At 49.0% G+C, this 27490-nt stretch overlaps 28 non-coding genes across 28 annotated transcripts; 14 read left to right on the forward strand and 14 right to left on the reverse strand.

The window, feature by feature from the left end:
• Window positions 1-746: 746 nt before the first annotated feature.
• On the reverse strand, window positions 747-829 carry trnal-cag (transfer RNA leucine (anticodon CAG)). The gene has a single exon. It is a non-coding gene; the product is annotated as a tRNA-Leu (tRNA).
• Window positions 830-925: 96 nt separating this feature from the next.
• trnam-cau (transfer RNA methionine (anticodon CAU)) lies at window positions 926-999 on the forward strand. The gene has a single exon. It is a non-coding gene; the product is annotated as a tRNA-Met (tRNA).
• Window positions 1000-2918: 1919 nt separating this feature from the next.
• trnal-cag (transfer RNA leucine (anticodon CAG)) lies at window positions 2919-3001 on the reverse strand. Its single transcript has one exon. It is a non-coding gene; the product is annotated as a tRNA-Leu (tRNA).
• Window positions 3002-3097: 96 nt separating this feature from the next.
• Window positions 3098-3171, forward strand: trnam-cau (transfer RNA methionine (anticodon CAU)). The gene has a single exon. It is a non-coding gene; the product is annotated as a tRNA-Met (tRNA).
• A 1204-nt stretch (window positions 3172-4375) lies between these two features.
• On the reverse strand, window positions 4376-4458 carry trnal-cag (transfer RNA leucine (anticodon CAG)). The gene has a single exon. It is a non-coding gene; the product is annotated as a tRNA-Leu (tRNA).
• Window positions 4459-4554: 96 nt separating this feature from the next.
• Window positions 4555-4628, forward strand: trnam-cau (transfer RNA methionine (anticodon CAU)). Its single transcript has one exon. It is a non-coding gene; the product is annotated as a tRNA-Met (tRNA).
• Window positions 4629-6547: 1919 nt separating this feature from the next.
• trnal-cag (transfer RNA leucine (anticodon CAG)) lies at window positions 6548-6630 on the reverse strand. Its single transcript has one exon. It is a non-coding gene; the product is annotated as a tRNA-Leu (tRNA).
• Window positions 6631-6726: 96 nt separating this feature from the next.
• On the forward strand, window positions 6727-6800 carry trnam-cau (transfer RNA methionine (anticodon CAU)). Its single transcript has one exon. It is a non-coding gene; the product is annotated as a tRNA-Met (tRNA).
• A 1919-nt stretch (window positions 6801-8719) lies between these two features.
• trnal-cag (transfer RNA leucine (anticodon CAG)) lies at window positions 8720-8802 on the reverse strand. Its single transcript has one exon. It is a non-coding gene; the product is annotated as a tRNA-Leu (tRNA).
• Window positions 8803-8898: 96 nt separating this feature from the next.
• Window positions 8899-8972, forward strand: trnav-cac (transfer RNA valine (anticodon CAC)). Its single transcript has one exon. It is a non-coding gene; the product is annotated as a tRNA-Val (tRNA).
• A 1204-nt stretch (window positions 8973-10176) lies between these two features.
• On the reverse strand, window positions 10177-10259 carry trnal-cag (transfer RNA leucine (anticodon CAG)). The gene has a single exon. It is a non-coding gene; the product is annotated as a tRNA-Leu (tRNA).
• A 96-nt stretch (window positions 10260-10355) lies between these two features.
• Window positions 10356-10429, forward strand: trnam-cau (transfer RNA methionine (anticodon CAU)). The gene has a single exon. It is a non-coding gene; the product is annotated as a tRNA-Met (tRNA).
• Window positions 10430-12348: 1919 nt separating this feature from the next.
• On the reverse strand, window positions 12349-12431 carry trnal-cag (transfer RNA leucine (anticodon CAG)). Its single transcript has one exon. It is a non-coding gene; the product is annotated as a tRNA-Leu (tRNA).
• Window positions 12432-12527: 96 nt separating this feature from the next.
• Window positions 12528-12601, forward strand: trnam-cau (transfer RNA methionine (anticodon CAU)). Its single transcript has one exon. It is a non-coding gene; the product is annotated as a tRNA-Met (tRNA).
• Window positions 12602-13805: 1204 nt separating this feature from the next.
• On the reverse strand, window positions 13806-13888 carry trnal-cag (transfer RNA leucine (anticodon CAG)). The gene has a single exon. It is a non-coding gene; the product is annotated as a tRNA-Leu (tRNA).
• A 96-nt stretch (window positions 13889-13984) lies between these two features.
• trnam-cau (transfer RNA methionine (anticodon CAU)) lies at window positions 13985-14058 on the forward strand. The gene has a single exon. It is a non-coding gene; the product is annotated as a tRNA-Met (tRNA).
• Window positions 14059-16000: 1942 nt separating this feature from the next.
• On the reverse strand, window positions 16001-16083 carry trnal-cag (transfer RNA leucine (anticodon CAG)). Its single transcript has one exon. It is a non-coding gene; the product is annotated as a tRNA-Leu (tRNA).
• A 96-nt stretch (window positions 16084-16179) lies between these two features.
• On the forward strand, window positions 16180-16253 carry trnam-cau (transfer RNA methionine (anticodon CAU)). Its single transcript has one exon. It is a non-coding gene; the product is annotated as a tRNA-Met (tRNA).
• A 1942-nt stretch (window positions 16254-18195) lies between these two features.
• trnal-cag (transfer RNA leucine (anticodon CAG)) lies at window positions 18196-18278 on the reverse strand. Its single transcript has one exon. It is a non-coding gene; the product is annotated as a tRNA-Leu (tRNA).
• Window positions 18279-18374: 96 nt separating this feature from the next.
• On the forward strand, window positions 18375-18461 carry trnam-cau (transfer RNA methionine (anticodon CAU)). Its single transcript has one exon. It is a non-coding gene; the product is annotated as a tRNA-Met (tRNA).
• A 1204-nt stretch (window positions 18462-19665) lies between these two features.
• Window positions 19666-19748, reverse strand: trnal-cag (transfer RNA leucine (anticodon CAG)). The gene has a single exon. It is a non-coding gene; the product is annotated as a tRNA-Leu (tRNA).
• A 96-nt stretch (window positions 19749-19844) lies between these two features.
• Window positions 19845-19918, forward strand: trnam-cau (transfer RNA methionine (anticodon CAU)). The gene has a single exon. It is a non-coding gene; the product is annotated as a tRNA-Met (tRNA).
• Window positions 19919-21123: 1205 nt separating this feature from the next.
• On the reverse strand, window positions 21124-21206 carry trnal-cag (transfer RNA leucine (anticodon CAG)). The gene has a single exon. It is a non-coding gene; the product is annotated as a tRNA-Leu (tRNA).
• A 96-nt stretch (window positions 21207-21302) lies between these two features.
• trnam-cau (transfer RNA methionine (anticodon CAU)) lies at window positions 21303-21376 on the forward strand. Its single transcript has one exon. It is a non-coding gene; the product is annotated as a tRNA-Met (tRNA).
• A 1919-nt stretch (window positions 21377-23295) lies between these two features.
• On the reverse strand, window positions 23296-23378 carry trnal-cag (transfer RNA leucine (anticodon CAG)). The gene has a single exon. It is a non-coding gene; the product is annotated as a tRNA-Leu (tRNA).
• A 96-nt stretch (window positions 23379-23474) lies between these two features.
• trnav-cac (transfer RNA valine (anticodon CAC)) lies at window positions 23475-23548 on the forward strand. The gene has a single exon. It is a non-coding gene; the product is annotated as a tRNA-Val (tRNA).
• A 1204-nt stretch (window positions 23549-24752) lies between these two features.
• trnal-cag (transfer RNA leucine (anticodon CAG)) lies at window positions 24753-24835 on the reverse strand. The gene has a single exon. It is a non-coding gene; the product is annotated as a tRNA-Leu (tRNA).
• A 96-nt stretch (window positions 24836-24931) lies between these two features.
• trnam-cau (transfer RNA methionine (anticodon CAU)) lies at window positions 24932-25005 on the forward strand. The gene has a single exon. It is a non-coding gene; the product is annotated as a tRNA-Met (tRNA).
• The last annotated feature ends 2485 nt before the right edge of the window (window positions 25006-27490 follow it).

Raw genomic sequence — 27490 nt, forward strand, 5'->3', positions numbered from 1 at the left:
ACACTGAACGAAGGCAGTAATAGCATCCCTCTCATATTCATGTAACACATGGCCACATCCTCCTGAGGTTTTGTGAAGTTTCAATGGCCATATTGCTGCACTGGCCCGGTCCTGCAGATTTGCCTTATACAAAGTTCGGAAGATTAGACCCTTCCGATCAGAGCAGGCCACACAACTCCTTGTCCAAGCTCTTTGTTTTCTCCAGACTGGGCTACTGTTATGCTCCCTTGGCGGGTCTTCCGGCACGTACTATCAAGCCTCTGCAACTGATCCAGGATGCAGCAGCGAGAGTGGTCTTAAACGAGCCAAAGAAAGCCCACGTCACACCTTTCTTCATAATTTTGCACTGGCTACCAATAGCTGTTCGCATCAGATTCAAGATACTGATGTTTGCCTAAAAGATAACCACTGGCTCTGCAGCAATATACCTAAAGTCGCTGGTTCAGACCTATGCTTGCGTTCTGCAAGTGAACGACGCCTCGTGGTGCCATCCCAAAGAGGCACAAAATCACTCTCAAGGACCTTTCCCTGGACTGTTCCCAGCTGGTGGATCGGCTTGCCTATCTCAATTCAATCAGCGGAGGCTTTAACCATTTTCAAAAAGTGTCTAAAAACACATCCTTGTCTTCAACTTCTGCCCAATGAATACTAGCATTTGCCAAATGCTGTGTTTTGTCAAAGTTAACGCCCTGCTGGCTCAACGTAGCAGAAGACTGAAGTCTCTGTCTGCAGCCAAAGGATAGATCTGTCAGAAGTGGGATTCGAACCCACGCCTCCAGGGGAGACTGCGACCTGAACGCAGCGCCTTAGACCGCTCGGCCATCCTGACACACTTGGTTGGCTAGGGATGGCCTGTTGGAGCCACACCTGAATGCACGGATCTAGAAGCTACTTATTCTCTGTTTGGGCGCCCTTTAGCCCACAAGCCTCGTTGGCGCAGTTAGGCAGCGCGTCAGTCTCATAATCTGAAGGTCGTGAGTTCGAGCCTCACACGGGGCAGAGTGGTGCTTTTTTCTGATCACTGAGAGCGCTTAGACCAGGGGTATCAAACTAAATTCCTTTAGGGCCCGAGCCCTGTAGAGTGTTCTTCCAACCCTTCTCAAACACACAAGGCATGTAGTTTTCAAATGAGCCTGAAGGCCATGATTAGCTGGATAAGGTGTGTTCAATCAGGCTTGAATCTAAACTCTGCAGGTATCCGGCCTTCCAGGGACTGAGTTTGACACCCGTGGCTTAGAAAGAAAGAGTGAGTGTCTCTGTCCCCTTCCGTGTGGGTTTCCCTGTGTCTCCTGGGGGCAAAAGGCCACAGCTCCTCTTCAGGGCAGGTGAAATGATGTTTTGTGGAAAACTGTGAGGTTCCAGGTAAATTCCCTGAATCTCATCCAGCGACATTGCGTGTAGACCCGTGCCATCCTTTTATATACAATGAAGTGAAAATTCTGCATTCATGCTGGCTAACACTGAATGAAGGCAGTAATAGCATCCCTCTCATATTCATGTAACACATGGCCACATCCTCCTGAGGATTTGTGAAGTTTCAAAGGCCATATTGCTGCACTGGCCCGGTCCTGCAGATTTGCCTTATACAAAGTTCGGAAGATTAGACCCTTCCGATCAGAACAGGCCACACAACTCCTTGTCCAAGCTCTTTGTTTTCTCCAGACTGGGCTACTGTTATGCTCCCTTGGCGGGTCTTCCGGCACGTACTATCAAGCCTCTGCAACTGATCCAGGATGCAGCAGCGAGAGTGGTCTTAAACGAGCCAAAGAAAGCCCACGTCACACCTCTCTTCATAATTTTGCACTGGCTACCAATAGCTGTTCGCATCAGATTCAAGATACTGATGTTTGCCTACAAGATAACCACTGGCTCTGCAGCAATATACCTAAAGTCGCTGGTTCAGACCTATGCTTGCGTTCTGCAAGGGACTGAGTTTGACACCCGTGGCTAAGAAAGAAAGAGTGAGGTTCTCTGTCCCCTTCCGTGTGGGTTTCCCTGTGTCTCCTGGGGGCAAAATGCCACAGCTCCTCTTCAGGGCAGGTGAAATGAGGTTTTGTGGAAAACTGTGAGCTTCCAGGTAAATTCCCTGAATCTCATCCAGCGACATTGCGTGTAGACCCGTGCCGTCCTTTCATATACAATGAAGTGAAAATTCTGCATTCATGCTGGCCAACACTGCATGAAGGCAGTAATAGAATCCTTCTCATATTCATGTAACACATGGCCACGTCGTCCTGAGGTTTTGTGAAGTTTCAATGGCCATATTGCTGCACTGGCCCGGTCCTGCAGATTTGCCTTATACAAAGTTCGGAAGATTAGACCCTTCCGATCAGAGCAGGCCACACAACTCCTTGTCCAAGCTCTTTGTTTTCTCCAGACTGGGCTACTGTTATGCTCCCTTGGCGGGTCTTCCGGCACGTACTATCAAGCCTCTGCAACTGATCCAGGATGCAGCAGCGAGAGTGGTCTTAAACGAGCCAAAGAAAGCCCACGTCACACCTTTCTTCATAATTTTGCACTGGCTACCAATAGCTGTTCGCATCAGATTCAAGATACTGATGTTTGCCTACAAGATAACCACTGGCTCTGCAGCAATATACCTAAAGTCGCTGGTTCAGACCTATGCTTGCGTTCTGCAAGTGAACGACGCCTCGTGGTGCCATCCCAAAGAGGCACAAAATCACTCTCAAGGACCTTTTCCTGGACTGTTCCAGGCTGGTGGATCGGCTTGCCTATCTCAATTCAATCAGCGGAGGCTTTAACCATTTTCAAAAAGTGTCTAAAAACTCATCCTTGTCTTCAACTTCTGCCCAATGAATACTAGCATTTGCCAAATGCTGTGTTTTGTCAAAGTTAACGCCCTGCTGGCTCAACGTAGCAGAAGACTGAAGTCTCTGTCTGCAGCCAAAGGATAGATCTGTCAGAAGTGGGATTCGAACCCACACCTCCAGGGGAGACTGCGACCTGAATGCAGCACCTTAGACCGCTCGGCCATCCTGACACACTTGGTTGGCTAGGGATGGCCTGTTGGAGCCACACCTGAATGCACGGATCTAGAAGCTACTTATTCTCTGTTTGGGCGCCCTTTAGCCCACAAGCCTCGTTGGCGCAGTTAGGCAGCGCGTCAGTCTCATAATCTGAAGGTCGTGAGTTCGAGCCTCACACGGGGCAGAGTGGTGCTTTTTTCTGATCACTGAGAGCGCTTAGACCAGGGGTATCAAACTAAATTCCTTTAGGGCCCGAGCCCTGTAGAGTGTTCTTCCAACCCTTCTCAAACACACAAGGCATGTAGTTTTCAAATGAGCCTGAAGGCCATGATTAGTTGGATCAGGTGTGTTCAATCAGGCTTGAATCTAAACTCTGCAGGTCTCCGGCCTTCCAGGGACTGAGTTTGACACCCGTGGCTTAGAAAGAAAGAGTGAGGTTCTCTGTCCCCTTCCGTGTGGGTTTCCCTGTGTCTCCTGGGGTCAAAAGGCCACAGCTCCTCTTCAGGGAAGGTGAAATGATGTTTTGTGGAAAACTGTGAGGTTCCAGGTAAATTCCCTGAATCTCATCCAGCGACATTGCGTGTAGACCCGTGCCATCCTTTTGTACACAATGAAGTGAAAATACTGCATTCATGCTGGCTAACACTGAATGAAGGCAGTAATAGCATCCCTCTCATATTCATGTAACACATGGCCACATCCTCCTGAGGTTTTGTGAAGTTTCAATGGCCATATTGCTGCACTGGCCCGGTCCTGCAGATTTGCCTTATACAAAGTTCGGAAGATTAGACCCTTCCGATCAGAGCAGGCCACACAACTCCTTGTCCAAGCTCTTTGTTTTCTCCAGACTGGGCTACTGTTATGCTCCCTTGGCGGGTCTTCCGGCACGTACTATCAAGCCTCTGCAACTGATCCAGGATGCAGCAGCGAGAGTGGTCTTAAACGAGCCAAAGAAAGCCCACGTCACACCTTTCTTCATAATTTTGCACTGGCTACCAATAGCTATTCGCATCAGATTCAAGATACTGATGTTTGCCTAAAAGATAACCACTGGCTCTGCAGCAATATACCTAAAGTCGCTGGTTCAGACCTATGCTTGCGTTCTGCAAGTGAACGACGCCTCGTGGTGCCATCCCAAAGAGGCACAAAATCACTCTCAAGGACCTTTTCCTGGACTGTTCCCAGCTGGTGGATCGGCTTGCCTATCTCAATTCAATCAGCGGAGGCTTTAACCATTTTCAAAAAGTGTCTAAAAACTCATCCTTGTCTTCAACGCCTGCCCAATGAATACTAGCATTTGCCAAATGCTGTGTTTTGTCAAAGTTAACATCCTGCTGGCTCAACGTAGCAGAAGACTGAAGTCTCTGTCTGCAGCCAAAGGATAGATATGTCAGAAGTTGGATTCGAACCCACGCCTCCAGGGGAGACTGCGACCTGAACGCAGCGCCTTAGACCGCTCGGCCATCCTGACACCCTTGATTGGCTAGGGATGGCCTGTTGGAGCCACACCTGAATGCAAGGATCTAGAAGCTACTTATTCTCTGTTTGGGCGCCCTTTATCCCACAAGCCTCGTTGGCGCAGTTAGGCAGCGCGTCAGTCTCATAATCTGAAGGTCGTGAGTTCGAGCCTCACACGGGGCAGAGTGGTGCTTTTTTTCTGATCACTGAGAACGCTTAGACCAGGGGTATCAAACTAAATTCCTTTAGGGCCCGAGCCCTGTAGAGTGTTGTTCCAACCCTTCTCAAACACACAAGGCATGTAGTTTTCAAATGAGCCTGAAGGCCATGATTAGTTGGATCAGGTGTGTTCAATCAGGCTTGAATCTAAACTCTGCAGGTCTCCGGCCTTCCAGGGACTGAGTTTGACACCCGTGGATTAGAAAGAAAGAGTGAGGTTCTCTGTCCCCTTCCGTGTGGGTTTCCCTGTGTCTCCTGGGGGCAAAAGGCCACAGCTCCTCTTCAGGGCAGGTGAAATGATGTTTTGTGGAAAACTGTGAGGTTCCAGGTAAATTCCCTGAATCTCATCCAGCGACATTGCGTGTAGACCCGTGCCATCCTTTTATATACAATGAAGTGAAAATTCTGCATTCATGCTGACTAACACTGAATGAAGGCAGTAATAGCATCCCTCTCATATTCATGTAACACATGGCCACATCCTCCTGAGGTTTTGTGAAGTTTCAAAGGCCATATTGCTGCACTGGCCCGGTCCTGCAGATTTGCCTTATACAAAGTTCGGAAGATTAGACCCTTCCGATCAGAGCAGCCACACAACTCCTTGTCCAAGCTCTTTGTTTTCTCCAGACTGGGCTACTGTTATGCTCCCTTGGCGGGTCTTCAGGCACGTACTATCAAGCCTCTGCAACTGATCCAGGATGAAGCAGCGAGAGTGGTATTAAATGAGCCAAAGAAAGCCCACGTCACACCTCTCTTCATAATTTTGCACTGGCTACCAATAGCTGTTCGCATCAGATTCAAGATACTGATGTTTGCCTACAAGATAACCACTGGCTCTGCAGCAATATACCTAAAGTCGCTGGTTCAGACCTATGCTTGCGTTCTGCAAGGGACTGAGTTTGACACCCGTGGCTAAGAAAGAAAGAGTGAGGTTCTCTGTCCCCTTCCGTGTGGGTTTCCCTGTGTCTCCTGGGGGCAAAATGCCACAGCTCCTCTTCAGGGCAGGTGAAATGAGGTTTTGTGGAAAACTGTGAGGTTCCAGGTAAATTCCCTGAATCTCATCCAGCGACATTGCGTGTAGACCCGTGCCATCCTTTTGTACACAATGAAGTGAAAATACTGCATTCATGCTGGCTAACACTGAACGAAGGCAGTAATAGCATCCCTCTCATATTCATGTAACACATGGCCACATCCTCCTGAGGTTTTGTGAAGTTTCAATGGCCATATTGCTGCACTGGCCCGGTCCTGCAGATTTGCCTTATACAAAGTTCGGAAGATTAGACCCTTCCGATCAGAGCAGGCCACACAACTCCTTGTCCAAGCTCTTTGTTTTCTCCAGACTGGGCTACTGTTATGCTCCCTTGGCGGGTCTTCCGGCACATACTATCAAGCCTCTGCAACTGATCCAGGATGCAGCAGCGAGAGTGGTCTTAAACGAGCCAAAGAAAGCCCACGTCACACCTTTCTTCATAATTTTGCACTGGCTACCAATAGCTGTTCGCATCAGATTCAAGATACTGATGTTTGCCTAAAAGATAACCACTGGCTCTGCAGCAATATACCTAAAGTCGCTGGTTCAGACCTATGCTTGCGTTCTGCAAGTGAACGACGCCTCGTGGTGCCATCCCAAAGAGGCACAAAATCACTCTCAAGGACCTTTCCCTGGACTGTTCCCAGCTGGTGGATCGGCTTGCCTATCTCAATTCAATCAGCGGAGGCTTTAACCATTTTCAAAAAGTGTCTAAAAACACATCCTTGTCTTCAACTTCTGCCCAATGAATACTAGCATTTGCCAAATGCTGTGTTTTGTCAAAGTTAAAGCCCTGCTGGCTCAACGTAGCAGAAGACTGAAGTCTCTGTCTGCAGCCAAAGGATAGATCTGTCAGAAGTGGGATTCGAACCCACGCCTCCAGGGGAGACTGCGACCTGAACGCAGCGCCTTAGACCGCTCGGCCATCCTGACACACTTGGTTGGCTAGGGATGGCCTGTTGGAGCCACACCTGAATGCACGGATCTAGAAGCTACTTATTCTCTGTTTGGGCGCCCTTTAGCCCACAAGCCTCGTTGGCGCAGTTAGGCAGCGCGTCAGTCTCATAATCTGAAGGTCGTGAGTTCGAGCCTCACACGGGGCAGAGTGGTGCTTTTTTCTGATCACTGAGAGCGCTTAGACCAGGGGTATCAAACTAAATTCCTTTAGGGCCCGAGCCCTGTAGAGTGTTCTTCCAACCCTTCTCAAACACACAAGGCATGTAGTTTTCAAATGAGCCTGAAGGCCATGATTAGCTGGATAAGGTGTGTTCAATCAGGCTTGAATCTAAACTCTGCAGGTATCCGGCCTTCCAGGGACTGAGTTTGACACCCGTGGCTTAGAAAGAAAGAGTGAGTGTCTCTGTCCCCTTCCGTGTGGGTTTCCCTGTGTCTCCTGGGGGCAAAAGGCCACAGCTCCTCTTCAGGGCAGGTGAAATGATGTTTTGTGGAAAACTGTGAGGTTCCAGGTAAATTCCCTGAATCTCATCCAGCGACATTGCGTGTAGACCCGTGCCATCCTTTTATATACAATGAAGTGAAAATTCTGCATTCATGCTGGCTAACACTGAATGAAGGCAGTAATAGCATCCCTCTCATATTCATGTAACACATGGCCACATCCTCCTGAGGTTTTGTGAAGTTTCAAAGGCCATATTGCTGCACTGGCCCGGTCCTGCAGATTTGCCTTATACAAAGTTCGGAAGATTAGACCCTTCCGATCAGAACAGGCCACACAACTCCTTGTCCAAGCTCTTTGTTTTCTCCAGACTGGGCTACTGTTATGCTCCCTTGGCGGGTCTTCCGGCACGTACTATCAAGCCTCTGCAACTGATCCAGGATGCAGCAGCGAGAGTGGTCTTAAACGAGCCAAAGAAAGCCCACGTCACACCTCTCTTCATAATTTTGCACTGGCTACCAATAGCTGTTCGCATCAGATTCAAGATACTGATGTTTGCCTACAAGATAACCACTGGCTCTGCAGCAATATACCTAAAGTCGCTGGTTCAGACCTATGCTTGCGTTCTGCAAGGGACTGAGTTTGACACCCGTGGCTAAGAAAGAAAGAGTGAGGTTCTCTGTCCCCTTCCGTGTGGGTTTCCCTGTGTCTCCTGGGGGCAAAATGCCACAGCTCCTCTTCAGGGCAGGTGAAATGAGGTTTTGTGGAAAACTGTGAGCTTCCAGGTAAATTCCCTGAATCTCATCCAGCGACATTGCGTGTAGACCCGTGCCGTCCTTTCATATACAATGAAGTGAAAATTCTGCATTCATGCTGGCCAACACTGCATGAAGGCAGTAATAGAATCCTTCTCATATTCATGTAACACATGGCCACGTCGTCCTGAGGTTTTGTGAAGTTTCAATGGCCATATTGCTGCACTGGCCCGGTCCTGCAGATTTGCCTTATACAAAGTTCGGAAGATTAGACCCTTCCGATCAGAGCAGGCCACACAACTCCTTGTCCAAGCTCTTTGTTTTCTCCAGACTGGGCTACTGTTATGCTCCCTTGGCGGGTCTTCCGGCACGTACTATCAAGCCTCTGCAACTGATCCAGGATGCAGCAGCGAGAGTGGTCTTAAACGAGCCAAAGAAAGCCCACGTCACACCTTTCTTCATAATTTTGCACTGGCTACCAATAGCTGTTCGCATCAGTTTCAAGATTCTGATGTTTGCCTAAAAGATAACCACTGGCTCTGCAGCAATATACCTAAAGTCGCTGGTTCAGACCTATGCTTGCGTTCTGCAAGTGAACGACACCTCGTGGTGCCATCCCAAAGAGGCACAAAATCACTCTCAAGGACCTTTTCCTGGACTGTTCCCAGCTGGTGGATCGGCTTGCCTATCTCAATTCAATCAGCGGAGGCTTTAACCATTTTCAAAAAGTGTCTAAAAACTCATCCTTGTCTTCAACGCCTGCCCAATGAATACTAGCATTTGCCAAATGCTGTGTTTTGTCAAAGTTAACATCCTGCTGGCTCAACGTAGCAGAAGACTGAAGTCTCTGTCTGCAGCCAAAGGATAGATCTGTCAGAAGTGGGATTCGAACCCACACCTCCAGGGGAGACTGCGACCTGAACGCAGCGCCTTAGACCGCTCGGCCATCCTGACACACTTGGTTGGCTAGGGATGGCCTGTTGGAGCCACACCTGAATGCACGGATCTAGAAGCTACTTATTCTCTGTTTGGGCGCCCTTTAGCCCACAAGCCTCGTTGGCGCAGTTAGGCAGCGCGTCAGTCTCACAATCTGAAGATCGTGAGTTCGAGCCTCACACGGGGCAGAGTGGTGCTTTTTTCTGATCACTGAGAGCGCTTAGACCAGGGGTATCAAACTAAATTCCTTTAGGGCCCGAGCCCTGTAGAGTGTTCTTCCAACCCTTCTCAAACACACAAGGCATGTAGTTTTCAAATGAGCCTGAAGGCCATGATTAGTTGGATCAGGTGTGTTCAATCAGGCTTGAATCTAAACTCTGCAGGTCTCCGGCCTTCCAGGGACTGAGTTTGACACCCATGGCTTAGAAAGAAAGAGTGAGGTTCTCTGTCCCCTTCCGTGTGGGTTTCCCTGTGTCTCCTGGGGGCAAAATGCCACAGCTCCTCTTCAGGGCAGGTGAAATGAGGTTTTGTGGAAAACTGTGAGCTTCCAGGTAAATTCCCTGAATCTCATCCATCGACATTGCGTGTAGACCCGTGCCATCCTTTCATATACAATGAAGTGAAAATTCTGCATTCATGCTGGCTAACACTGCATGAAGGCAGTAATAGAATCCTTCTCATATTCATGTAACACATGGCCACGTCGTCCTGAGGTTTTGTGAAGTTTCAATGGCCATATTGCTGCACTGGCCCGGTCCTGCAGATTTGCCTTATACAAAGTTCGGAAGATTAGACCCTTCCGATCAGAGCAGGCCACACAACTCCTTGTCCAAGCTCTTTGTTTTCTCCAGACTGGGCTACTGTTATGCTCCCTTGGCGGGTCTTCCGGCACGTACTATCAAGCCTCTGCAACTGATCCAGGATGCAGCAGCGAGAGTGGTCTTAAACGAGCCAAAGAAAGCCCACGTCACACCTTTCTTCATAATTTTGCACTGGCTACCAATAGCTATTCGCATCAGATTCAAGATACTGATGTTTGCCTAAAAGATAACCACTGGCTCTGCAGCAATATACCTAAAGTCGCTGGTTCAGACCTATGCTTGCGTTCTGCAAGTGAACGACGCCTCGTGGTGCCATCCCAAAGAGGCACAAAATCACTCTCAAGGACCTTTTCCTGGACTGTTCCCAGCTGGTGGATCGGCTTGCCTATCTCAATTCAATCAGCGGAGGCTTTAACCATTTTCAAAAAGTGTCTAAAAACTCATCCTTGTCTTCAACGCCTGCCCAATGAATACTAGCATTTGCCAAATGCTGTGTTTTGTCAAAGTTAACATCCTGCTGGCTCAACGTAGCAGAAGACTGAAGTCTCTGTCTGCAGCCAAAGGATAGATCTGTCAGAAGTGGGATTCGAACCCACGCCTCCAGGGGAGTCTGCGACCTGAACGCAGCGCCTTAGACCGCTCGGCCATCCTGACACCCTTGATTGGCTAGGGATGGCCTGTTGGAGCCACACCTGAATGCAAGGATCTAGAAGCTACTTATTCTCTGTTTGGGCGCCCTTTATCCCACAAGCCTCGTTGGCGCAGTTAGGCAGCGCGTCAGTCTCATAATCTGAAGGTCGTGAGTTCGAGCCTCACACGGGGCAGAGTGGTGCTTTTTTTCTGATCACTGAGAGCGCTTAGACCAGGGGTATCAAACTAAATTCCTTTAGGGCCCGAGCCCTGTAGAGTGTTGTTCCAACCCTTCTCAAACACACAAGGCATGTAGTTTTCAAATGAGCCTGAAGACCATGATTAGTTGGATCAGGTGTGTTCAATCAGGCTTGAATCTAAACTCTGCAGGTCTCCGGCCTTCCAGGGACTGAGTTTGACACCCGTGGATTAGAAAGAAAGAGTGAGGTTCTCTGTCCCCTTCCGTGTGGGTTTCCCTGTGTCTCCTGGGGGCAAAAGGCCACAGCTCCTCTTCAGGGCAGGTGAAATGATGTTTTGTGGAAAACTGTGAGGTTCCAGGTAAATTCCCTGAATCTCATCCAGCGACATTGCGTGTAGACCCGTGCCATCCTTTTATATACAATGAAGTGAAAATTCTGCATTCATGCTGACTAACACTGAATGAAGGCAGTAATAGCATCCCTCTCATATTCATGTAACACATGGCCACATCCTCCTGAGGTTTTGTGAAGTTTCAAAGGCCATATTGCTGCACTGGCCCGGTCCTGCAGATTTGCCTTATACAAAGTTCGGAAGATTAGACCCTTCCGATCAGAGCAGCCACACAACTCCTTGTCCAAGCTCTTTGTTTTCTCCAGACTGGGCTACTGTTATGCTCCCTTGGCGGGTCTTCAGGCACGTACTATCAAGCCTCTGCAACTGATCCAGGATGAAGCAGCGAGAGTGGTATTAAATGAGCCAAAGAAAGCCCACGTCACACCTCTCTTCATAATTTTGCACTGGCTACCAATAGCTGTTCGCATCAGATTCAAGATACTGATGTTTGCCTACAAGATAACCACTGGCTCTGCAGCAATATACCTAAAGTCGCTGGTTCAGACCTATGCTTGCGTTCTGCAAGGGACTGAGTTTGACACCCGTGGCTAAGAAAGAAAGAGTGAGGTTCTCTGTCCCCTTCCGTGTGGGTTTCCCTGTGTCTCCTGGGGGCAAAATGCCACAGCTCCTCTTCAGGGCAGGTGAAATGAGGTTTTGTGGAAAACTGTGAGGTTCCAGGTAAATTCCCTGAATCTCATCCAGCGACATTGCGTGTAGACCCGTGCCATCCTTTCATATACAATGAAGTGAAAATTCCGCATTCATGCTGGCTAACACTGCATGAAGGCAGTAATAGAATCCCTCTCATATTCATGTAACACATGGCCACGTCGTCCTGAGGTTTTGTGAAGTTTCAAAGGCCATATTGCTGCACTGGCCCGGTCCTGCAGATTTGCCTTATACAACGTTCGGGAGATTAGACCCTTCCGATCAGAGCAGGCCACACAACTCCTTGTCCAAGCTCTTTGTTTTCTCCAGACTGGGCTACTGTTATGCTCCCTTGGCGGGTCTTCCGGCACGTACTATCAAGCCTCTGCAACTGATCCAGGATGCAGCAGCGAGAGTGGTCTTCAACGAGCCAAAGAAAGCCCACGTCACACCTCTCTTCATAATTTTGCACTGGCTACCAATAGCTGTTCGCATCAGATTCAAGATACTGATGTTTGCCTACAAGATAACCACTGGCTCTGCAGCAATATACCTAAAGTCGCTGGTTCAGACCTATGCTTGCGTTCTGCAAGTGAACGACGCCTCGTGGTGCCATCCCAAAGAGGCACAAAATCACTCTCAAGGACCTTTTCCTGGACTGTTCCCAGCTGGTGGATCGGCTTGCCTATCTCAATTCAATCAGCGGAGGCTTTAACCATTTTCAAAAAGTGTCTAAAAACTCATCCTTGTCTTCAACTTCTGCCCAATGAATACTAGCATTTGCCAAATGCTGTGTTTTGTCAAAGTTAACGCCCTGCTGGCTCAACGTAGCAGAAGACTGAAGTCTCTGTCTGCAGCCAAAGGATAGATCTGTCAGAAGTGGGATTCGAACCCACACCTCCAGGGGAGACTGCGACCTGAACGCAGCACCTTAGACCGCTCGGCCATCCTGACACACTTGGTTGGCTAGGGATGGCCTGTTGGAGCCACACCTGAATGCACGGATCTAGAAGCTACTTATTCTCTGTTTGGGCGCCCTTTAGCCCACAAGCCTCGTTGGCGCAGTTAGGCAGCGCGTCAGTCTCATAATCTGAAGGTCGTGAGTTCGAGCCTCACACGGGGCAGAGTGGTGCTTTTTTCTGATCACTGAGAGCGCTTAGACCAGGGGTATCAAACTAAATTCCTTTAGGGCCCGAGCCCTGTAGAGTGTTCTTCCAACCCTTCTCAAACACACAAGGCATGTAGTTTTCAAATGAGCCTGAAGGCCATGATTAGTTGGATCAGGTGTGTTCAATCAGGCTTGAATCTAAACTCTGCAGGTCTCCGGCCTTCCAGGGACTGAGTTTGACACCCGTGGCTTAGAAAAAAGGGTGAGGTTCTCTGTCCCCTTCCGTGTGGGTTTCCCTGTGTCTCCTGGGGGCAAAAGGCCACAGCTCCTCTTCAGGGAAGGTGAAATGATGTTTTGTGGAAAACTGTGAGGTTCCAGGTAAATTCCCTGAATCTCATCCAGCGACATTGCGTGTAGACCCGTGCCATCCTTTTGTACACAATGAAGTGAAAATACTGCATTCATGCTGGCTAACACTGAACGAAGGCAGTAATAGCATCCCTCTCATATTCATGTAACACATGGCCACATCCTCCTGAGGTTTTGTGAAGTTTCAATGGCCATATTGCTGCACTGGCCCGGTCCTGCAGATTTGCCTTATACAAAGTTCGGAAGATTAGACCCTTCCGATCAGAGCAGGCCACACAACTCCTTGTCCAAGCTCTTTGTTTTCTCCAGACTGGGCTACTGTTATGCTCCCTTGGCGGGTCTTCCGGCACGTACTATCAAGCCTCTGCAACTGATCCAGGATGCAGCAGCGAGAGTGGTCTTAAACGAGCCAAAGAAAGCCCACGTCACACCTTTCTTCATAATTTTGCACTGGCTACCAATAGCTGTTCGCATCAGATTCAAGATACTGATGTTTGCCTAAAAGATAACCACTGGCTCTGCAGCAATATACCTAAAGTCGCTGGTTCAGACCTATGCTTGCGTTCTGCAAGTGAACGACGCCTCGTGGTGCCATCCCAAAGAGGCACAAAATCACTCTCAAGGACTTTTTCCTGGACTGTTCCCAGCTGGTGGATCGGCTTGCCTATCTCAATTCAATCAGCGGAGGCTTTAACCATTTTCAAAAAGTGTCTAAAAACTCATCCTTGTCTTCAACGGCTGCCCAATGAATACTAGCATTTGCCAAAATGCTGTGTTTTGTCAAAGTTAACATCCTGCTGGCTCAACGTAGCAGAAGACTGAAGTCTCTGTCTGCAGCAAAAGGATAGATCTGTCAGAAGTGGGATTCGAACCCACGCCTCCAGGGGAGACTGCGACCTGAACGCAGCGCCTTAGACCGCTCGGCCATCCTGACACCCTTGATTGGCTAGGGATGGCCTGTTGGAGCCACACCTGAATGCAAGGATCTAGAAGCTACTTATTCTCTGTTTGGGCGCCCTTTATCCCACAAGCCTCGTTGGCGCAGTTAGGCAGCGCGTCAGTCTCATAATCTGAAGGTCGTGAGTTCGAGCCTCACACGGGGCAGAGTGGTGCTTTTTTTCTGATCACTGAGAGCGCTTAGACCAGGGGTATCAAACTAAATTCCTTTAGGGCCCGAGCCCTGTAGAGTGTTGTTCCAACCCTTCTCAAACACACAAGGCATGTAGTTTTCAAATGAGCCTGAAGGCCATGATTAGTTGGATCAGGTGTGTTCAATCAGGCTTGAATCTAAACTCTGCAGGTCTCCGGCCTTCCAGGGACTGAGTTTGACACCCGTGGATTAGAAAGAAAGAGTGAGGTTCTCTGTCCCCTTCCGTGTGGGTTTCCTGTGTCTCCTGGGGGCAAAAGGCCACAGCTCCTCTTCAGGGCAGGTGAAATGATGTTTTGTGGAAAACTGTGAGGTTCCAGGTAAATTCCCTGAATCTCATCCAGCGACATTGCGTGTAGACCCGTGCCATCCTTTTATATACAATGAAGTGAAAATTCTGCATTCATGCTGACTAACACTGAATAAAGGCAGTAATAGCATCCCTCTCATATTCATGTGACACATGGCCACATCCTCCTGAGGTTTTGTGAAGTTTCAAAGGCCATATTGCTGCACTGGCCCGGTCCTGCAGATTTGCCTTATACAAAGTTCGGAAGATTAGACCCTTCCGTTTAGAGCAGGCCACACAACTCCTTGTCCAAGCTCTTTGTTTTCTCCAGACTGGGCTACTGTTATGCTCCCTTGGCGGGTCTTCCGGCACGTACTATCAAGCCTCTGCAACTGATCCAGGATGCAGCAGCGAGAGTGGTCTTAAATGAGCCAAAGAAAGCCCACGTCACACCTCTCTTCATAATTTTGCACTGGCTACCAATAGCTGTTCGCATCAGATTCAAGATACTGATGTTTGCCTACAAGATAACCACTGGCTCTGCAGCAATATACCTAAAGTCGCTGGTTCAGACCTATGCTTGCGTTCTGCAAGTGAACGACGCCTCGTCGTTCCAGGGACTGAGTTTGACACCCGTGGCTAAGAAAGAAAGAGTGAGGTTCTCTGTCCCCTTCCGTGTGGGTTTCCCTGTGTCTCCTGGGGGCAAAATGCCACAGCTCCTCTTCAGGGCAGGTGAAATGAGGTTTTGTGGAAAACTGTGAGGTTCCAGGTAAATTCCCTGAATCTCATCCAGCGACATTGCGTGTAGACCCGTGCCATCCTTTCATATACAATGAAGTGAAAATTCTGCATTCATGCTGGCTAACACTGCATGAAGGCAGTAATAGAATCCCTCTCATATTCATGTAACACATGGCCACGTCGTCCTGAGGTTTTGTGAAGTTTCAAAGGCCATATTGCTGCACTGGCCCGGTCCTGCAGATTTGCCTTATACAACGTTCGGGAGATTAGACGCTTCCGATCAGAGCAGGCCACACAACTCCTTGTCCAAGCTCTTTGTTTTCTCCAGACTGGGCTACTGTTATGCTCCCTTGGCGGGTCTTCCGGCACGTACTATCAAGCCTCTGCAACTGATCCAGGATGCAGCAGCGAGAGTGGTCTTCAACGAGCCAAAGAAAGCCCACGTCACACCTCTCTTCATAATTTTGCACTGGCTACCAATAGCTGTTCGCATCAGATTCAAGATACTGATGTTTGCCTACAAGATAACCACTGGCTCTGCAGCAATATACCTAAAGTCGCTGGTTCAGACCTATGCTTGCGTTCTGCAAGTGAACGACGCCTCGTGGTGCCATCCCAAAGAGGCACAAAATCACTCTCAAGGACCTTTTCCTGGACTGTTCCCAGCTGGTGGATCGGCTTGCCTATCTCAATTCAATCAGCGGAGGCTTTAACCATTTTCAAAAAGTGTCTAAAAACTCATCCTTGTCTTCAACTTCTGCCCAATGAATACTAGCATTTGCCAAATGCTGTGTTTTGTCAAAGTTAACGCCCTGCTGGCTCAACGTAGCAGAAGACTGAAGTCTCTGTCTGCAGCCAAAGGATAGATCTGTCAGAAGTGGGATTCGAACCCACACCTCCAGGGGAGACTGCGACCTGAACGCAGCGCCTTAGACCGCTTGGCCATCCTGACACACTTGGTTGGCTAGGGATGGCCTGTTGGAGCCACACCTGAATGCACGGATCTAGAAGCTACTTATTCTCTGTTTGGGCGCCCTTTAGCCCACAAGCCTCGTTGGCGCAGTTAGGCAGCGCGTCAGTCTCATAATCTGAAGGTCGTGAGTTCGAGCCTCACACGGGGCAGAGTGGTGCTTTTTTCTGATCACTGAGAGCGCTTAGACCAGGGGTATCAAACTAAATTCCTTTAGGGCCCGAGCCCTGTAGAGTGTTCTTCCAACCCTTCTCAAACACACAAGGCATGTAGTTTTCAAATGAGCCTGAAGGCCATGATTAGCTGGATCAGGTGTGTTCAATCAGGCTTGAATCTAAACTCTGCAGGTATCCGGCCTTCCAGGGACTGAGTTTGACACCCGTGGCTTAGAAAGAAAGAGTGAGTTTCTCTGTCCCCTTCCGTGTGGGTTTCCCTGTGTCTCCTGGGGGCAAAAGGCCACAGCTCCTCTTCAGGGCAGGTGAAATGATGTTTTGTGGAAAACTGTGAGGTTCCAGGTAAATTCCCTGAATCTCATCCAGCGACATTGCGTGTAGACCCGTGCCATCCTTTTATATACAATGAAGTGAAAATTCTGCATTCATGCTGGCTAACACTGAATGAAGGCAGTAATAGCATCCCTCTCATATTCATGTAACACATGGCCACATCCTCCTGAGGTTTTGTGAAGTTTCAAAGGCCATATTGCTGCACTGGCCCGGTCCTGCAGATTTGCCTTATACAAAGTTCGGAAGATTAGACCCTTCCGATCAGAGCAGGCCACAAAACTCCTTGTCCAAGCTCTTTGTTTTCTCCAGACTGGGCTACTGTTATGCTCCCTTGGCGGGTCTTCCGGCACGTACTATCAAGCCTCTGCAACTGATCCAGGATGCAGCAGCGAGAGTGATCTTAAACGAGCCAAAGAAAGCCCACGTCACACCTCTCTTCATAATTTTGCACTGGCTACCAATAGCTGTTCGCATCAGATTCAAGATACTGATGTTTGCCTACAAGATAACCACTGGCTCTGCAGCAATATACCTAAAGTCTCTGGTTCAGACCTATGCTTGCGTTCTGCAAGTGAACGACGCCTCGTCGTTCCAGGGACTGAGTTTGACACCCGTGGCTAAGAAAGAAAGAGTGAGGTTCTCTGTCCCCTTCCGTGTGGGTTTCCCTGTGTCTCCTGGGGGCAAAATGCCACAGCTCCTCTTCAGGGCAGGTGAAATGAGGTTTTGTGGAAAACTGTGAGCTTCCAGGTAAATTCCCTGAATCTCATCCAGCGACATTGCGTGTAGACCCGTGCCATCCTTTCATATACAATGAAGTGAAAATTCTGCATTCATGCTGGCTAACACTGCATGAAGGCAGTAATAGAATCCTTCTCATATTCATGTAACACATGGCCACGTCGTCCTGAGGTTTTGTGAAGTTTCAATGGCCATATTGCTGCACTGGCCCGGTCCTGCAGATTTGCCTTATACAAAGTTCGGAAGATTAGACCCTTCCGATCAGAGCAGGCCACACAACTCCTTGTCCAAGCTCTTTGTTTTCTCCAGACTGGGCTACTGTTATGCTCCCTTGGCGGGTCTTCCGGCACGTACTATCAAGCCTCTGCAACTGATCCAGGATGCAGCAGCGAGAGTGGTCTTAAACGAGCCAAAGAAAGCCCACGTCACACCTTTCTTCATAATTTTGCACTGGCTACCAATAGCTGTTCGCATCAGATTCAAGATACTGATGTTTGCCTAAAAGATAACCACTGGCTCTGCAGCAATATACCTAAAGTCGCTGGTTCAGACCTATGCTTGCGTTCTGCAAGTGAACGACGCCTCGTGGTGCCATCCCAAAGAGGCACAAAATCACTCTCAAGGACCTTTTCCTGGACTGTTCCCATCTGGTGGATCGGCTTGCCTATCTCAATTCAATAGGCGGAGGCTTTAACCATTTTCAAAAAGTGTCTAAAAACTCATCCTTGTCTTCAACGCCTGCCCAATGAATACTAGCATTTGCCAAATGCTGTGTTTTGTCAAAGTTAACGCCCTGCTGGCTCAACGTAGCAGAAGACTGAAGTCTCTGTCTGCAGCCAAAGGATAGATCTGTCAGAAGTGGGATTCGAACCCACACCTCCAGGGGAGACTGCGACCTGAACGCAGCGCCTTAGACCGCTCGGCCATCCTGACACACTTGGTTGGCTAGGGATGGCCTGTTGGAGCCACACCTGAATGCACGGATCTAGAAGCTACTTATTCTCTGTTTGGGCGCCCTTTAGCCCGCAAGCCTCGTTGGCGCAGTTAGGCAGCGCAGTTAGGCAGCGCGTCAGTCTCATAATCTGAAGGTCGTGAGTTCGAGCCTCACATGGGGCAGAGTGATGCTTTTTTCTGATCACTGAGAGCGCTTAGACCAGGGGTATCAAACTAAATTCCTTTAGGGCCCGAGCCCTGTAGAGTGTTCTTCCAACCCTTCTCAAACACACAAGGCATGTAGTTTTCAAATGAGCCTGAAGGCCATGATTAGTTGGATCAGGTGTGTTCAATCAGGCTTGAATCTAAACTCTGCAGGTCTCCGGCCTTCCAGGGACTGAGTTTGACACCCGTGGCTTAGAAAGAAAGAGTGAGGTTCTCTGTCCCCTTCCGTGTGGGTTTCCCTGTGTCTCCTGGGGTCAAAAGGCCACAGCTCCTCTTCAGGGAAGGTGAAATGATGTTTTGTGGAAAACTGTGAGGTTCCAGGTAAATTCCCTGAATCTCATCCAGCGACATTGCGTGTAGACCCGTGCCATCCTTTTGTACACAATGAAGTGAAAATACTGCATTCATGCTGGCTAACACTGAATGAAGGCAGTAATAGCATCCCTCTCATATTCATGTAACACATGGCCACATCCTCCTGAGGTTTTGTGAAGTTTCAATGGCCATATTGCTGCACTGGCCCGGTCCTGCAGATTTGCCTTATACAAAGTTCGGAAGATTAGACCCTTCCGATCAGAGCAGGCCACACAACTCCTTGTCCAAGCTCTTTGTTTTCTCCAGACTGGGCTACTGTTATGCTCCCTTGGCGGGTCTTCCGGCACGTACTATCAAGCCTCTGCAACTGATCCAGGATGCAGCAGCGAGAGTGGTCTTAAACGAGCCAAAGAAAGCCCACGTCACACCTTTCTTCATAATTTTGCACTGGCTACCAATAGCTGTTCGCATCAGATTCAAGATACTGATGTTTGCCTAAAAGATAACCACTGGCTCTGCAGCAATATACCTAAAGTCGCTGGTTCAGACCTATGCTTGCGTTCTGCAAGTGAACGACGCCTCGTGGTGCCATCCCAAAGAGGCACAAAATCACTCTCAAGGACCTTTTCCTGGACTGTTCCCAGCTGGTGGATCGGCTTGCCTATCTCAATTCAATCAGCGGAGGCTTTAACCATTTTCAAAAAGTGTCTAAAAACTCATCCTTGTCTTCAACGCCTGCCCAATGAATACTAGCATTTGCCAAATGCTGTGTTTTGTCAAAGTTAACATCCTGCTGGCTCAACGTAGCAGAAGACTGAAGTCTCTGTCTGCAGCCAAAGGATAGATCTGTCAGAAGTGGGATTCGAACCCACGCCTCCAGGAGAGACTGCGACCTGAACGCAGCGCCTTAGACCGCTCGGCCATCCTGACACCCTTGATTGGCTAGGGATGGCCTGTTGGAGCCACACCTGAATGCAAGGATCTAGAAGCTACTTATTCTCTGTTTGGGCGCCCTTTATCCCACAAGCCTCGTTGGCGCAGTTAGGCAGCGCGTCAGTCTCATAATCTGAAGGTCGTGAGTTCGAGCCTCACACGGGGCAGAGTGGTGCTTTTTTTCTGATCACTGAGAGCGCTTAGACCAGGGGTATCAAACTAAATTCCTTTAGGGCCCGAGCCCTGTAGAGTGTTGTTCCAACCCTTCTCAAACACACAAGGCATGTAGTTTTCAAATGAGCCTGAAGGCCATGATTAGTTGGATCAGGTGTGTTCAATCAGGCTTGAATCTAAACTCTGCAGGTCTCCGGCCTTCCAGGGACTGAGTTTGACACCCGTGGATTAGAAAGAAAGAGTGAGGTTCTCTGTCCCCTTCCGTGTGGGTTTCCCTGTGTCTCCTGGGGGCAAAAGGCCACAGCTCCTCTTCAGGGCAGGTGAAATGATGTTTTGTGGAAAACTGTGAGGTTCCAGGTAAATTCCCTGAATCTCATCCAGCGACATTGCGTGTAGACCCGTGCCATCCTTTTATATACAATGAAGTGAAAATTCTGCATTCATGCTGGCTAACACTGAATGAAGGCAGTAATAGCATCCCTCTCATATTCATGTAACACATGGCCACATCCTCCTGAGGTTTTGTGAAGTTTCAAAGGCCATATTGCTGCACTGGCCCGGTCCTGCAGATTTGCCTTATACAAAGTTCGGAAGATTAGACCCTTCCGATCAGAGCAGGCCACACAACTCCTTGTCCAAGCTCTTTGTTTTCTCCAGACTGGGCTACTGTTATGCTCCCTTGGCGGGTCTTCCAGCACGTACTATCAAGCCTCTGCAACTGATCCAGCATGCAGCAGCGAGAGTGGTCTTAAACGAGCCAAAGAAAGCCCACGTCACACCTTTCTTCATAATTTTGCACTGGCTACCAATAGCTGTTCGCATCAGATTCAAGATACTGATGTTTGCCTAAAAGATAACCACTGGCTCTGCAGCAATATACCTAAAGTCGCTGGTTCAGACCTATGCTTGCGTTCTGCAAGTGAACGACGCCTCGTGGTGCCATCCCAAAGAGGCACAAAATCACTCTCAAGGACCTTTTCCTGGACTGTTCCCAGCTGGTGGATCGGCTTGCCTATCTCAATTCAATCAGCGGAGGCTTTAACCATTTTCAAAAAGTGTCTAAAAACTCATCCTTGTCTTCAACGCCTGCCCAATGAATACTAGCATTTGCCAAATGCTGTGTTTTGTCAAAGTTAACATCCTGCTGGCTCAACGTAGCAGAAGACTGAAGTCTCTGTCTGGAGCCAAAGGATAGATCTGTCAGAAGTGGGATTCGAACCCACGCCTCCAGGGGAGACTGCGACCTGAACGCAGCGCCTTAGACCGCTCGGCCATCCTGACACACTTGGTTGGCTAGGGATGGCCTGTTGGAGCCACACCTGAATGCACGGATCTAGAAGCTACTTATTCTCTGTTTGGGCGCCCTTTAGCCCACAAGCCTCGTTGGCGCAGTTAGGCAGCGCGTCAGTCTCATAATCTGAAGGTCGTGAGTTCGAGCCTCACACGGGGCAGAGTGGTGCTTTTTTCTGATCACTGAGAGCGCTTAGACCAGGGGTATCAAACTAAATTCCTTTAGGGCCCGAGCCCTGTAGAGTGTTCTTCCAACCCTTCTCAAACACACAAGGCATGTAGTTTTCAAATGAGCCTGAAGGCCATGATTAGCTGGATCAGGTGTGTTCAATCAGGCTTGAATCTAAACTCTGCAGGTATCCGGCCTTCCAGGGACTGAGTTTGACACCCGTGGCTTAGAAAGAAAGAGTTAGTTTCTCTGTCCCCTTCCGTGTGGGTTTCCCTGTGTCTCCTGGGGGCAAAAGGCCACAGCTCCTCTTCAGGGCAGGTGAAATGATGTTTTGTGGAAAACTGTGAGGTTCCAGGTAAATTCCCTGAATCTCATCCAGCGACATTGCGTGTAGACCCGTGCCATCCTTTCATATACAATGAAGTGAAAATTCTGCATTCATGCTGGCTAACACTGCATGAAGGCAGTAATAGAATCCCTCTCATATTCATGTAACACATGGCCACGTCGTCCTGAGGTTTTGTGAAGTTTCAAAGGCCATATTGCTGCACTGGCCCGGTCCTGCAGATTTGCCTTATACAACGTTCGGGAGATTAGACCCTTCCGATCAGAGCAGGCCACACAACTCCTTGTCCAAGCTCTTTGTTTTCTCCAGACTGGGCTACTGTTATGCTCCCTTGGCGGGTCTTCCGGCACGTACTATCAAGCCTCTGCAACTGATCCAGGATGCAGCAGCGAGAGTGGTCTTCAACGAGCCAAAGAAAGCCCACGTCACACCTCTCTTCATAATTTTGCACTGGCTACCAATAGCTGTTCGCATCAGATTCAAGATACTGATGTTTGCCTACAAGATAACCACTGGCTCTGCAGCAATATACCTAAAGTCGCTGGTTCAGACCTATGCTTGCGTTCTGCAAGGGACTGAGTTTGACACCCGTGGCTAAGAAAGAAAGAGTGAGGTTCTCTGTCCCCTTCCGTGTGGGTTTCCCTGTGTCTCCTGGGGGCAAAATGCCACAGCTCCTCTTCAGGGCAGGTGAAATGAGGTTTTGTGGAAAACTGTGAGGTTCCAGGTAAATTCCCTGAATCTCATCCAGCGACATTGCGTGTAGACCCGTGCCATCCTTTCATATACAATGAAGTGAAAATTCTGCATTCATGCTGGCTAACACTGCATGAAGGCAGTAATAGAATCCCTCTCATATTCATGTAACACATGGCCACGTCGTCCTGAGGTTTTGTGAAGTTTCAAAGGCCATATTGCTGCACTGGCCCGGTCCTGCAGATTTGCCTTATACAACGTTCGGGAGATTAGACCCTTCCGATCAGAGCAGGCCACACAACTCCTTGTCCAAGCTCTTTGTTTTCTCCAGACTGGGCTACTGTTATGCTCCCTTGGCGGGTCTTCCGGCACGTACTATCAAGCCTCTGCAACTGATCCAGGATGCAGCAGCGAGAGTGGTCTTCAACGAGCCAAAGAAAGCCCACGTCACACCTCTCTTCATAATTTTGCACTGGCTACCAATAGCTGTTCGCATCAGATTCAAGATACTGATGTTTGCCTACAAGATAACCACTGGCTCTGCAGCAATGTACCTAAAGTCGCTGGTTCAGACCTATGCTTGCGTTCTGCAAGTGAACGACGCCTCGTGGTGCCATCCCAAAGAGGCACAAAATCACTCTCAAGGACCTTTTCCTGGACTGTTCCCAGCTGGTGGATCGGCTTGCCTATCTCAATTCAATCAGCGGAGGCTTTAACCATTTTCAAAAAGTGTCTAAAAACTCATCCTTGTCTTCAACTTCTGCCCAATGAATACTAGCATTTGCCAAATGCTGTGTTTTGTCAAAGTTAACGCCCTGCTGGCTCAACGTAGCAGAAGACTGAAGTCTCTGTCTGCAGCCAAAGGATAGATCTGTCAGAAGTGGGATTCGAACCCACGCCTCCAGGGGAGACTGCGACCTGAACGCAGCGCCTTAGACCGCTCGGCCATCCTGACACACATAGTTGGCTAGGGATGGCCTGTTGGAGCCACACCTGAATGCACGGATCTAGAAGCTACTTATTCTCTGTTTGGGCGCCCTTTAGCCCACAAGCCTCGTTGGCGCAGTTAGGCAGCGCGTCAGTCTCACAATCTGAAGGTCGTGAGTTCGAGCCTCACACGGGGCAGAGTGGTGCTTTTTTCTGATCACTGAGAGCGCTTAGACCAGGGGTATCAAACTAAATTCCTTTAGGGCCCGAGCCCTGTAGAGTGTTCTTCCAACCCTTCTCAAACACACAAGGCATGTAGTTTTCAAATGAGCCTGAAGGCCATGATTAGTTGGATCAGGTGTGTTCAATCAGGCTTGAATCTAAACTCTGCAGGTCTCCGGCCTTCCAGGGACTGAGTTTGACACCCGTGGCTTAGAAAGAAAGAGTGAGGTTCTCTGTCCCCTTCCGTGTGGGTTTCCCTGTGTCTCCTGGGGTCAAAAGGCCACAGCTCCTCTTCAGGGAAGGTGAAATGATGTTTTGTGGAAAACTGTGAGGTTCCAGGTAAATTCCCTGAATCTCATCCAGCGACATTGCGTGTAGACCCGTGCCATCCTTTTGTACACAATGAAGTGAAAATACTGCATTCATGCTGGCTAACACTGAATGAAGGCAGTAATAGCATCCCTCTCATATTCATGTAACACATGGCCACATCCTCCTGAGGTTTTGTGAAGTTTCAATGGCCATATTGCTGCACTGGCCCGGTCCTGCAGATTTGCCTTATACAAAGTTCGGAAGATTAGACCCTTCCGATCAGAGCAGGCCACACAACTCCTTGTCCAAGCTCTTTGTTTTCTCCAGACTGGGCTACTGTTATGCTCCCTTGGCGGGTCTTCCGGCACGTACTATCAAGCCTCTGCAACTGATCCAGGATGCAGCAGCGAGAGTGGTCTTAAACGAGCCAAAGAAAGCCCACGTCACACCTTTCTTCATAATTTTGCACTGGCTACCAATAGCTGTTCGCATCAGATTCAAGATACTGATGTTTGCCTAAAAGATAACCACTGGCTCTGCAGCAATATACCTAAAGTCGCTGGTTCAGACCTATGCTTGCGTTCTGCAAGTGAACGACGCCTCGTGGTGCCATCCCAAAGAGGCACAAAATCACTCTCAAGGACCTTTTCCTGGACTGTTCCCAGCTGGTGGATCGGCTTGCCTATCTCAATTCAATCAGCGGAGGCTTTAACCATTTTCAAAAAGTGTCTAAAAACTCATCCTTGTCTTCAACGCCTGCCCAATGAATACTAGCATTTGCCAAATGCTGTGTTTTGTCAAAGTTAACATCCTGCTGGCTCAACGTAGCAGAAGACTGAAGTCTCTGTCTGCAGCCAAAGGATAGATCTGTCAGAAGTGGGATTCGAACCCACGCCTCCAGGAGAGACTGCGACCTGAACGCAGCGCCTTAGACCGCTCGGCCATCCTGACACCCTTGATTGGCTAGGGATGGCCTGTTGGAGCCACACCTGAATGCAAGGATCTAGAAGCTACTTATTCTCTGTTTGGGCGCCCTTTATCCCACAAGCCTCGTTGGCGCAGTTAGGCAGCGCGTCAGTCTCATAATCTGAAGGTCGTGAGTTCGAGCCTCACACGGGGCAGAGTGGTGCTTTTTTTCTGATCACTGAGAGCGCTTAGACCAGGGGTATCAAACTAAATTCCTTTAGGGCCCGAGCCCTGTAGAGTGTTGTTCCAACCCTTCTCAAACACACAAGGCATGTAGTTTTCAAATGAGCCTGAAGGCCATGATTAGTTGGATCAGGTGTGTTCAATCAGGCTTGAATCTAAACTCTGCAGGTCTCCGGCCTTCCAGGGACTGAGTTTGACACCCGTGGATTAGAAAGAAAGAGTGAGGTTCTCTGTCCCCTTCCGTGTGGGTTTCCCTGTGTCTCCTGGGGGCAAAAGGCCACAGCTCCTCTTCAGGGCAGGTGAAATGATGTTTTGTGGAAAACTGTGAGGTTCCAGGTAAATTCCCTGAATCTCATCCAGCGACATTGCGTGTAGACCCGTGCCATCCTTTTATATACAATGAAGTGAAAATTCTGCATTCATGCTGGCTAACACTGAATGAAGGCAGTAATAGCATCCCTCTCATATTCATGTAACACATGGCCACATCCTCCTGAGGTTTTGTGAAGTTTCAAAGGCCATATTGCTGCACTGGCCCGGTCCTGCAGATTTGCCTTATACAAAGTTCTGAAGATTAGACCCTTCCGATCAGAGCAGGCCACACAACTCCTTGTCCAAGCTCTTTGTTTTCTCCAGACTGGGCTACTGTTATGCTCCCTTGGCGGGTCTTCCGGCACGTACTATCAAGCCTCTGCAACTGATCCAGGATGCAGCAGCGAGAGTGGTCTTAAACGAGCCAAAGAAAGCCCACGTCACACCTCTCTTCATAATTTTGCACTGGCTACCAATAGCTGTTCGCATCAGATTCAAGATACTGATGTTTGCCTACAAGATAACCACTGGCTCTGCAGCAATATACCTAAAGTCGCTGGTTCAGACCTATGCTTGCGTTCTGCAAGGGACTGAGTTTGACACCCGTGGCTAAGAAAGAAAGAGTGAAGTTCTCTGTCCCCTTCCGTGTGGGTTTCCCTGTGTCTCCTGGGGGCAAAATGCCACAGCTCCTCTTCAGGGCAGGTGAAATGAGGTTTTGTGGAAAACTGTGAGGTTCCAGGTAAATTCCCTGAATCTCATCCAGCGACATTGCGTGTAGACCCGTGCCATCCTTTCATATACAATGAAGTGAAAATTCTGCATTCATGCTGGCTAACACTGCATGAAGGCAGTAATAGAATCCCTCTCATATTCATGTAACGCATGGCCACGTCGTCCTGAGGTTTTGTGAAGTTTCAAAGGCCATATTGCTGCACTGGCCCGGTCCTGCAGATTTGCCTTATACAACGTTCGGGAGATTAGACCCTTCCGATCAGAGCAGGCCACACAACTCCTTGTCCAAGCTCTTTGTTTTCTCCAGACTGGGCTACTGTTATGCTCCCTTGGCGGGTCTTCCGGCACGTACTATCAAGCCTCTGCAACTGATCCAGGATGCAGCAGCGAGAGTGGTCTTCAACGAGCCAAAGAAAGCCCACGTCACACCTCTCTTCATAATTTTGCACTGGCTACCAATAGCTGTTCGCATCAGATTCAAGATACTGATGTTTGCCTACAAAATAACCACTGGCTCTGCAGCAATATACCTAAAGTCGCTGGTTCAGACCTATGCTTGCGTTCTGCAAGTGAACGACGCCTCGTGGTGCCATCCCAAAGAGGCACAAAATCACTCTCAAGGACCTTTTCCTGGACTGTTCCCAGCTGGTGGATCGGCTTGCCTATCTCAATTCAATCAGCGGAGGCTTTAACCATTTTCAAAAAGTGTCTAAAAACTCATCCTTGTCTTGAGTTCGAGCCTCACACGGGGCAGAGTGGTGCTATTTTCTGATCACTGAGAGTGCTTAGACCAGGGGTATCAAACTAAATTCCTTTAGGGCCCGAGCCCTGTAGAGTGTTGTTCCAACCCTTCTCAAACACACAAGGCATGTAGTTTTCAAATGAGCCTGAAGGCCATGATTAGTTGGATCAGGTGTGTTCAATCAGGCTTGAATCTAAACTCTGCAGGTCTCCGGCCTTCCAGGGACTGAGTTTGACACCCGTGGATTAGAAAGAAAGAGTGAGGTTCTCTGTCCCCTTCCGTGTGGGTTTCCCTGTGTCTCCTGGGGGCAAAAGGCCACAGCTCCTCTTCAGGGCAGGTGAAATGATGTTTTGTGGAAAACTGTGAGGTTCCAGGTAAATTCCCTGAATCTCATCCAGCGACATTGCGTGTAGACCCGTGCCATCCTTTCATATACAATGAAGTGAAAATTCTGCATTCATGCTGGCTAACACTGAATGAAGGCAGTAATAGCATCCCTCTCATATTCATGTAACACATGGCCACATCCTCCTGAGGTTTTGTGAAGTTTCAAAGGCCATATTGCTGCACTGGCCCGGTCCTGCAGATTTGCCTTATACAAAGTTCTGAAGATTAGACCCTTCCGATCAGAGCAGGCCACACAACTCCTTGTCCAAGCTCTTTGTTTTCTC

Source organism: Carassius carassius, chromosome 22, assembly GCF_963082965.1.
Source record: "Carassius carassius chromosome 22, fCarCar2.1, whole genome shotgun sequence".
Lineage (NCBI taxonomy): Eukaryota > Metazoa > Chordata > Actinopteri > Cypriniformes > Cyprinidae > Carassius > Carassius carassius.